The sequence below is a fragment of the Piliocolobus tephrosceles genome, chromosome 7 (genome assembly GCF_002776525.5).
Source record: "Piliocolobus tephrosceles isolate RC106 chromosome 7, ASM277652v3, whole genome shotgun sequence".
Taxonomy (NCBI): domain Eukaryota; kingdom Metazoa; phylum Chordata; class Mammalia; order Primates; family Cercopithecidae; genus Piliocolobus; species Piliocolobus tephrosceles.
The window spans coordinates 45,819,678-45,830,794 of NC_045440.1; the positions used below are offsets into that span (position 1 = coordinate 45,819,678).

At 36.9% G+C, this 11,117-nt stretch overlaps 1 pseudogene; it reads left to right on the forward strand.

The window, feature by feature from the left end:
• Nucleotides 1-3,113: 3,113 nt before the first annotated feature.
• Nucleotides 3,114-10,423, forward strand: LOC113225151 (annotated as a pseudogene).
• Nucleotides 10,424-11,117: the final 694 nt, after the last annotated feature.

Below are 11,117 nucleotides of genomic sequence, written 5' to 3' on the forward strand. Positions count from 1 at the left end.
TTATTACTGACAGTGGGATATTGATATGTCCTATTTTTATTATATTGTTGTCTATTTTTGCTTCAATTGTGTCAATGTTTGCTTTATGTGTTTGGGAAAACTGTCATATATTTATAGGTTCTCAGTGAATGAACTCTCTTACCGTAATTGAATGCCCTAGTTTATCTCTTTGAATTTTCACATAAAGTAAATTATACGAAATATGACAGTTTTCAACTTAATAAGTTGTTGCCTCTTCTCCTCTCATTTGTTTAATACCTGCATGGAATGCATTTTTCATCTTGCAATTTTCAGTCTATTTTTTAAATTAGTTCTGAAGTGAGTCTCTTGAACACATGACATAGATAGATCTTGATATAGATCATGATATAGTTTTTTTTTTTTTTTTTTTTTTTTTCCGTTTGGAAGGATACTTTCACTGGATATAGTATTCTTGCTTACACTCTTTTTTTCCAGTGTTTTAACTATGTCATCCTCCTCCATTCTTGCCCAAAAGATTTATTTTCATAAATTTACTGGTAATCTTGCAGAAGCATGCATGTATATAACATATCTCTTTTTTCTTCCTGCATTCCAGATTCTCTTCTTGTCTGTGACTTTCAAAACATTGTTTGTGTTGTGTCTTGTTAGAAATCTCTTTGTGTTAATCTTAGCTGAAATTTGCTGAGCTTCTTGATTTTCTTATATTTTTTAATAATGTAGAAGTGCATATTAGTCTTTTTTTTGTACTTCTACTCCACAATGTTTATTTCTTTTTGTGCTTTTTATCTTTTTGTTGTTTTCATTTTTTATTTTATTTTATTTTATTTGTTTCCATTTTATTTATTGAGCATCACTCAGTTGGTAATTTTAATTTTGGGGGTTATTTTTTTCTTTTAAGAAATAGTTCTAAACGTTCATTCAAATTGTCTCAGGTAATTTTTATGTCTCCCTTTTTTATAACTGATTCTGGATATTCATTTTTATCTTTGAGCCATATTATCTTGATATTTTGTATATGTTGTAATTGTAGGTTGAAATTTGTATAATATAAAGCCATATGTCAAAATCCTTATTAAGTGGCTTTTGTCTGAGGAAATATGATACCAATTTTTTAGGCTAGAGATTCTCAGAGCCTTTCAAGCCTGTTCTATGGAAGTTTTATCTGGTCTTGTGTGTTTTTTAGTTAAAAAGCATTCCCCATGTTTTTTCTTTTCCTTTTTTCCTCCTTTTTTTTTTTTTTTTTTTTTTTTTTTTTTTTTTTTTTTTTTTTTTTTCTTTTTTTTTTTTTTTTTTTTTTTTTTTTTTTTTTTTTTTTTTTTTTTTGAGTTGGAGTTTCACTCTTGTTGCCCAGGCTGGAGTGCAATGATGTTATCTTGGATCACTGCAATCTCCAACTCCCAGATTCAAGCAATTCTCTGGCCTCAGCTTCCCAAGTAGCTGGGATTATGCCTGGCTAATTTTTGTATTTTTGGTAGAGATGGGGTTCCACCATGTTGACCTGGCTGATCTTGAACTTCTGACCTCAGGTGATCCGCCTATCTCAGCCTCCCAAAGTGTTGGGATTCCAGGCATGAGCCACCACTCCCAGCCATTCCCCACGTTTCTTACTGAAATCCTGTAGTCAGTTGCTATACCAATTGTCTGTCTATGATACTGAAGTGTTTCTTCTCTTGTAAGAGTCATTTACCTTTGGTCTCAGTTGTCCCAAACTGTCAAAGTATACCACCTTTCCTTTCAATACTGTCATGGAATATAGAAATTAGTCTTTGGTAAGGTCTCAAAAAGCCAGAAGCATGGACACAGTTGCCACTATTTTATTTATTTTTGGAAGGGGAAGACAGGAGTTTGGAGTCTATATTTAAAGTCATCATCGGATGAAGAATGGCTGTGGTGGGTAAATACAAAATACCCTTATTACACTTCTATGTGGTTCTCAGTATTTTGCTCACTTGGGGTGCTGCACATACTTAGCTGGTTCTTAGACTTCTCACAAAGGCATTTTGGTCAGTATATTTCTGTTAATATGTTTATAAAGGAATTAGAGCCTGTGGTACTTTATTGTCACCTTGTTAGTGTGCTGCGTGTAATTATATGTTTGTAAAGTGTATTCACCTGAATCTAATAAGGAATTTTTTTTTTAATTCACCTGGGTCTTTTCATTTTACCGCAGAGATATTGCTGGAGCATGACATAAAAGATTCATTTCAAAAAGTGATTCTGATAAAATACGGAAGCTGTGACCTTAATAGTTTATTTAAAGAAAGACTACCAAAGTGTTGCTAATTGCAAGGGGCAGAAAGCAGTTATAATGGCCTTCATCAATGTTTGTCAACTACCCATAGCAAAACCTGTCAATATAATAAATGTGGCAAAGCTTTTGAGTTATGCTCAATCTTTACTGAACATAAGAAAATTTTTAGCAGAAAGAAATACTGCAAATGTAAAGAATGTGGCAAAGACTGTAGGTTGTTCTCAGATTTTACTGAGATTTTACAGAAGAGAATTCATACTGCAGAGAGATGCTACAGATGTGAAGAATGTGGCAACGCCTTTAAAAAGTTCTCAAAAGTTACTGATCATAAACGAGTTCATAGTGGAGAGAAACCCTACAAATGTGAAGAATGTTTCAAAACCTTTACCTGCTCCTCAACCTTTATTCAACACAAGTGAAATCATACTAGAGACAGACTGAACAAATGGGAAGAATGTGGTAAATAAAGCCTTTAAGTTTTTCTCAGACCCTAAAAACATAAGATAATTCATACTGGAAAGAAACCCTACAAATGTAATGAATGTGGAAAAGCTTTTATGTGGTTCTTGGCCCTTAGTAAACATAAGAGAATTCATACTGGAGAGAAACCCTACATCTGAGAAGAATATGGCAAAGCCTTTACCCACTCCTCAACCCTTATTAACCAGAAGAGAATTCATGTGGAAGAGAGACCTTACAAATGTGAAGAATATGGCAAAACCTTTAGGTGTTTCTCGGACCTTACTAATCATAAGATAATTCACACTGGAGAGGAAACCCTACAAATGTGAAGAATGTGGCTAAGCATTGATTTCATTCTCACACCTCATTAGAGATAAGAGAATTCATACTAGAGAGAAGCTCCACAAGTGTTAAAACTATGGAAAAGCCTTTAATAAGTCCTTGTATTGTGTTCAACATCAGAGACTTAATACTGAACAAATGCGGTATAAAGGTAATGACTGTTGAAGAACATTTAACTTAACATCTTGGAAGGTCTCTAAGCACTTGTTTTATAACCTGGGTGCTTTTGTGTTGGACATATGTAGCATTTTGCTATTATATAATGCCCTTCTTTGTCTTTTTTAAATCTATATTGATTTAAAGTCTGTTTTGCCAGAAACTAGGATTGCAACCCCTGCTTTTTTTTTTTTTTTTTTTTTTTTTTTCTGTTTTCTATTTGCTTGGTAGATTTTCCTTTTCCCCTTTACTTTGGGCTTATTTGAGATGGGTGTCTCAATTACAGCATACCATTAGATATTCATTCTTTATTCAGCTTGCTACTCTGTTTTGTAATTGGGACACTTAGCCCATTTACATTTAAGGTTAGTATTCATATATGTGGATTTGATTCTGTCACTATGATCTTAGCTGGCTATTTTGGACATTTGTTTATGTTGTTGCTTTATAGTATCAGCAATTTATATACTTTAGTGTGTTTTTGTAGTGACTAGTAATAGTATTTTTCTTATTTAGTGCTTTCTTCAGAAGCTCTTGTAAGGCAGGTCTTGTGGCAATAGATTTCCTCAGCATTTGCTGATCTGAATAGGATCATATTTATTTTTCATTTCTGAAGCTTACTTTGGTTGGATATGAAATTCCAGGTTGGAACTTTTCTTTTTAAAATGTTGAATATTGGCCCCTAATCTCTTTTGACTTGTAGGATTTCAGACGAAAGGTTTGTTGTTTGTCTGATAGGCTTTTCTTGGAGGTTACCTGGCCTTTCTCTCTAGCTGCCTTTAACAGATATTTTCTTTCATTTTGACCTTGGAGAATCTCATGATTATGTGTCTTGGGGATGAACTTTTCATGAGGTATCTTACTGGGGTTCTCCACATTTCCTGCATTTGAATGTTGGCCTCTCTATCTGGGTTAGGGAAATTCTCATGGACAATATCCCAAAATGTGTATAATATGTATTTCAAGTTGTTTTCATTCTCCTTATTGCTTTCAGGCACTCTCTTTAATTGTAGATTTGGTTTCTTGCATAATCCCATATTTCTTAGAGGTTTTGTTCATTCCTCTTTATTCTTTTTTCACTCTTGTTGTCAGTCTTATCTCAGAAAACGAGTCTTGAAAGAGATTCTTTCCTCTGCTTGGCCTATTCTGCTGTTAATACTTGTGATTATATTACAAAGTTTTTGTATTGTGTTTTTCAGCTTTATCAGGTTGGCCACATTTTTCTCGATTGGCTGTTTTTTCTATCAGTTCCTGAAATTTTTTCCCTTCCTTGCATTGGGTTGCAACTTACTTTTGTAGCTCAATGAAGTTTATTTCTATCCATATTCTGAATTCTACTTCTGTCATCTTAGGCCTTGCTGGAAACGTAATTTGGTAACTTGGATGAAATAAGCCACTCTGGCTTTTTGTGTTTACAATATCTTTGCACTGACTTTGTCTCATCTTTGTGGGCATATCTTTGAGGTTGCTGACCTTGGAATGGGGTTTTCGTATTTTTTATCCTATTTGATGGTCTTGAGTATTTGATTGTGGTATAAGATGTTTGCAGCCAACAGGCTTTGTTCCTGGGAGATTTTTTGGCGGTGGGAGGGGCGGGGCAATGCTCAGCTCAAATCTCAGAGGCTGCATGATCTCAGGGACTTGTATTGAGTCCCAACTTTCTTCTCTGGCTCCATGATATTTGGAGTCCACCACTCTATGGGACTAAGGTCCCACAGCTGCAGCAGAGTGCTAGTGGATAAGGAGTTTCTGCCTATCTTTGGACATTCACCTCAGTGGCAGAAGCAAAGCAGCTAGGAGTGGACTGGGGGGTACCTGCTGGAAACTGTATATGCTGTTGCACTAAAGATGGTGTTGGCTTGGAGCAGAATGCTGGCCAGCAAGGATTTTTATGCCTTCTTTGTGCACACACACACACCCCCGCCCCCCGCATTAAGGAGTAATTGTGGAGAGTGTGGGAGGATACGCTGTTCTCTGCACAGTGTTAGCACAAAGGCAGGGGTGGGGTTTTCTGCCTCTGCCTACCAAAGCTTCATTTACAATGCCAGTTGCTGGGGGTGGCTAGGGCATACTGCATTCCTATTTGCTGGTGGGGAAAGCAAAGCCAAACCTGCCTTTGCTGACATGTGCCAACAAAGTAATATGGGGATTTGCCTTCATCTCGGGGGAAACTGCAGTATGGGGAAGAAACATGTGGGCTGGTGCAGTCATAGGGGCTGCCTTGCTGGAGCTCCTCAGGTGTCAGGCATGGCCCATCAGGGCAGATGCTATGGTATGGGCTTCCAGGGTACCTGTGACTGCCCTGTAAAAATCTGTAGCCAGACTGGGTCCCTGGGGCAGGCCAATAGACCAAGGAGTGCTAAGTTGGACCAGGTTCTTACGATTTCCAAGACCATCCTGCAGAAATCAAGTTCAACAGTTCCCCTAGGGCTAAAGTCTCTTATGGGAGAAAGTTGAGTCTAGGAAAATGACGATCACTGACAACACTTTATTACAGATGCTCTCATGCCAACCCCTCTGGGAACCACATGAGCTGGCTTGCTGCCCCATCTCTTTGCTTGTTTTCTGGGGGCTGCATCTCAGAGAGATGTAGGTCAGCAATTCCTTAGTGCATTCAGCACAGGACAGAGGATCCATTGTTTTAGCCAAGTTATGGATTCACTGTCTAGGGAGGAGCAGTGTGTAGTTTCTGGGACCCATGGAAGATGAACTGCCCTCCTCTCTTGGGTAAACTGCAGCTTGTTTGAGGTGTGAATAAGACACTTAGGGTTTTGGATTTATCAGTAGTCTTACAGTAGCAAGGACAGTTCTACTGCAGAGGCACTGGCAGAAATATTTTCAGTTGTCCCTGGAGGCTCTGTTCAGGGAGCTATTAAGTTGCTACTGGCTCAATACCTCTGGCAATGATTGGCTAGTGGCCCAGGCCTGGAGACCTGCCCAGTGAGAATATATGAGAACAGGCACTCACGTAACAGTCTGGCCACTTTTCTGAGGGGCTGCTGCAGTATGCTGGTGTCCACTGCAGTCTCTAGTCACCTCAGATTTTCCAGTACCTAAAGTGATCACCAGTGAATGCTGCAAAACAGCAACAATGGCAGCATGCCCTTTTCTGTGGAAGCTCCATCCTACAGAAGTATAGACCTGTTTTGTAGCTGCAAACCCTTGTTGAAAGGTCTTACCCAGTGAGGAGAACATAATTGGAGATGCACTTAAGAAAGCAGTCTAGCAATATTTTTGTAGGACAGCTCTGCTGTGCAGAGGGACTACTTCCACTGACAGTTTTTTGGATTCTCCAAAGCCAGAAGCCTGAAACTGCTAAGTCATACAAACAGCAAAAATGTCAGCTCACTCTTTGCTCCAGGAACTATATCACAAGGAGGTTTCAAAATTCCATCAACCAAAGAGCACCAGTGGTGGTAGCTGGACACCCTAGTTGGGTAGTACTTTCTAGTGAGGAAAAACAAGTTTGGGGAAAGGGCTTTAACAGGCAGTCTGGTCATGTCTTTTTAGAACATCTGTACTGTTCTAGGAGATCCTTTCTGCCCCAGTCAGCTTGAGCTCTTCAAAGCCTGAAGGTTGGAATGCCTAAGCTGCCCAAGCAGCAAAGATGGTGGGCCACTCCTCTTTCTGGTAGCTCCATCCCAGGGAGGTGCAGTGCTCCTGCCAATGGTTGGCTGGAATTCTAAGCCAGTAGGCCTTATCCTGTGAGGCACTGTGGAAGAGGGTCCTACAGACCATCACTATTCAGCCCCCTGGATTCCACCTGTTTCCTATGGGTATGTACAGGGGTGTAACCTCCTGCTTTGCTGGAGTTGCAGCTACTTTTTCTGGGAAGCCTGGAAAGCCAGAGTATCTATGGCTCTTGAATCTCTGCACAGGCCTGAGCGGCTGCTCTGCTGAGACTCCATGTAGCTCTGTGTGTTCAACTGAAGGCCTTGGTGAAGTGGGTTCATGAGGGTATCTCCTCACCTCGGGGTTGCAAAGATCTGTGGGAGAATCGTGGGTCCGCATGCACTCACTGCTTTATTGGGTGGGGAGGTTCCCTTGGCTCCATGTTGTTCCCAGGTGGCCCATTGTCCTGCCTTGCTTTACTCCATTTTCCATAACTTAAGTTGTTTCTTTGATTAGTCCTAATGGAAGTACCTGGATGTTTCAGTTGAATGTGCTATATTTATGTCCACCTTGCATTCCTCTCTATGAGAGCTGCACAGTCTAGCTGCTTCTAGTCAGCAAACTTGATCACTTTTCTCTAAAAGGAATCTACATTTTTATAGTAAAAGTATTTAATATATTTTCAAAAGCAAATATTGATATAATTTAACAGTTACATTTGATGTTATATCTTATTTCTAGAATTTATGTGAAAGAACATGGTCAATGGTTACTGCACAGGATTTATGGGAGATTCTTCTATATTAGATGGACAGATTTATATACTTTCCCATAGAAGATAAGAAAACTGAAATCTAAGATACATGAAGACCTTCTAAGCGGAAAGGCCACTTAGTAGTTGGTTTACAGCAGTATCATAAGTGACAGGATGATAGGAGAATGGTAAGTGATCAGGATAATATTCTGCATAGTAAGAGAAATGATTTGAATTTTAGAAGGAAATTGCTTTACCATTTGTAAATTAAGGTAATTAAAATACAGTGAATTTCAAAATGCCTTTTTATTGACAATGTGTGGACTTAACTTGTTTTAATAAACCAAAATTGTCGTTATTGTGTTAAGGCTATTTTACTTTGAATGTGTACCTTGCCACTAATGTTAACTTATCCCAACTTATCCGAGGTTGTAGGTAACAGATGGTAACAACATACTATTGTCTGACAGTGGAATAACATCCCTAGTGATTCCTTTTTCAGTGGTCTTTTTCTTAAAATAATTTGGAAAATATGGTTCCTACAACTTACATTTTTGTTTTTTTTATAACTCCAGGTTGTTATGATGGGTTGTAATGAAGATTATATGAGTATAATGAAGCTATTTGTTTCTGAATTCTGAACAACTATTTACAAAATATCCTACTTTTTTCTGTCAAACATATGACTTCTCTGGTCTGCTAAACACATACAGACCTTTAGTTTTGATTTACATGGATTTAAACATGCAGATATATCACTCTAAAATAAACTTTAGGTGTGTAACAGATTTATAAAGAATAATCATATTTGTTTATGGTTGTGTACCAACTTTGAGAGGAAATGAAAAATATTAGAATGAAATAGATAATTTTACAAGTATTGATAACTTGCCAGCAAACCGGAAAGTTCAAAGATTTTGAAAGCAAATCTATTTTCTCTGCTTTGTATTAAGCTCATTTATCTAAAATATTACTGCTCCTGGCTTAGAATCATCTTGTGCAAATTCTCCTTTTTCGTTGTTGTTGTTTGTCTGTTTGCCTGTTTCTCACCATAGACATATAATCTTTATTAAAAATACAGAAATTAGCTGGGCATGGTGGCAGGTGTCTGTAATCCCAGTTACTCAGGAGGCTGAGGCAGGAGAATCATTTGAACCTGGGAGACAGAGGTTGCTGTGAGCCAGGATCACACCATTGCACTCCAGCCTGAGCAAAAAGAATAAAACTCTGTCTCAAACAAACAAACAAACAAAAAAGTCTTTGAGATTATGAAACAAACAAAAAAGTCTCAGAGATTATGAAAGTGACTTTGATAAAATTTAGTGGTATGCACAAAATAAGTTCCATATGCAAGTGATTTAACAGTGCGTGTATTGTATGTTTTTATTTAGCACATTTTATATTTTGTTTCCATTAGAGAATGCTATTTAATCCAATTTTTGTTTAGCTATTGTTCATTTTACTTTATAAAATTGACATAATTAATTTATTAAATTTATTGGGCCAATTTATTCAAGTAAACAGTTCAACATTTAATAAGTCATGAAGTATTTTTTGGCATAAACATGAAGTAAACAGAGATAATACTGGTTATGTAATAGAAGCTGCATAATTAGAAATAAATATTCTTTTTTAAATTACCCTTTAATGTCAGGTGAAAATTTGAAAATATCTATGGTAAAGAAATGCCATTAATTCTCCATATGAAGAGAACATAATTGTACCTATGCTGCACAATTGACTCTCATAACTGAAACAGGAAGAAGAGATGGACCTTTTACCAAAATGTAGTGAAAACCTTGTAAAAATTTTCAGATTATGTTTTTCCATTTAAACATCTACTGAGGTAGGTAGAAGGCAAGTCTATTCAGTCAAATCTGGAATTGCTGACACGTGTGAAGGGTATGCACCACAGGTGTCAAAACCTAAAATGCCCTGAACTATTTTCATTTAGATTAATGAAATATGGTTTTAGTCTTCCTCCTCTCTATTCTGGCTTAGACAAAATTATCAAGCCATTTCAAGTAGATTTGATTCTAGATCATTTTTATTTTATTGATTGATTGATTGATTGATTGATTGAGATGGAGTCTCCCTCTGCTGCCCAGGCTGGAGTGCCGTGGTGCGATCCCGGCTCACTGCAACCTACTCCTCCTGGGTTCAAGCAATTCTCCTGCCTCATCCTCCCAAGTAGCTGGGACTACAGGGCCTGTCACCATGCCTAGCTAATTTTTTGTATTTTTAGTAGAGATGGGGTTTCACCATGTTAGCCAGGATGGTCTCGATCTCCTGACTCTGTGATCCTCCTACCTCAACCTCCCAAAGTGCTGGGATTACAGGCTTGAGCCACCATGCCCAGCCTTGATTCTGGTTGTTGACACAGCACATCCTCAAATTATTGTCTCTGAGGATAGAAAAGGTGTGTGATGTGGAAGAACACAACTGAACATTTGTTATAGTTAAGTAAATTTTATTTCTGCCCTGCTGTCCTGGGTAGTTCTGGCAGACTTTACTGGAAGGTAGAAGTGGGAAACAAGCCTAAATGAAAATTGTGTGTGTGTCTTCTTAGGAACTGGCAGGATCAGCCTTCAGTTCTGGATGGATTTGGGGCAATTGGGTGATATATAAAGAGTGGTTATGTTGCATCAGGTCCTAAGGCAACCTGGCTTCTTCCAGTAGTAAAACCCAGTAAGATTGGTATTTTTTTGGAGTGTGAATTGGGTGATTTTAAAAAATAATATACATGATAGATTTGTTCTGCATATTTTAATAATTATTTTACAAGAGCTGTTTGGCCTTATTTCTATACTGAAGCACATTCTGAACATTGTAAAGTCTCTTTGTTATCAGATACTGAAAGATAAAGAATGAGTAAATGAATCTGTTTCAGTTTTTGTGGGTAATTTAGCCAGTAAATTTAATATCATTTCCGTAATCTTTAAGTTTTACTACTGAAGACCAGAATAGATTTTTTTCACCTAAATTTTTGCAACTATAAAAGCATGTTCATAATGTCACTTTCATAGATACTATGAATATCAATTGTCAGGTGTGTTGATTTCTAATCTAAAGTCTTTGAGTATTATGTCACCCAACATATCCAATAAAATGTTTTTAAGTTGCTTATTTTAAAAATCTGTCAATTTTGAATTACATACCTAGCTAAAATTTTTTTAAGATCTAAGATAAGATGTAAAATAATCAGACAAGTAATATAAAGTAAGTTTACTGAAATTTTTTACTTAAATAAGAAATCTAATTACATTTTAAATAAATTGCTATCATCTGTTGTTATTTTTGTAACACTTTTCTTAAGATTTTGCCTCTAAAACAGGTAACAATTTGAACAGAGATGGAAACAAAAATTCGATGATTGTCATGAAAATAAATTTCAGGAAAATAAAAGGTTTGTATAATGACCTAATAAAAATAATATAAAGGATAGAAATCTTAATATTTGTTTTTATACATTATTGGGCAAAAGTAACCCTGAGATAGTAATATGCAGAAAATACTATTATATTTTTGAGACTCTCTTACTGACTTTGCCACTTAGAG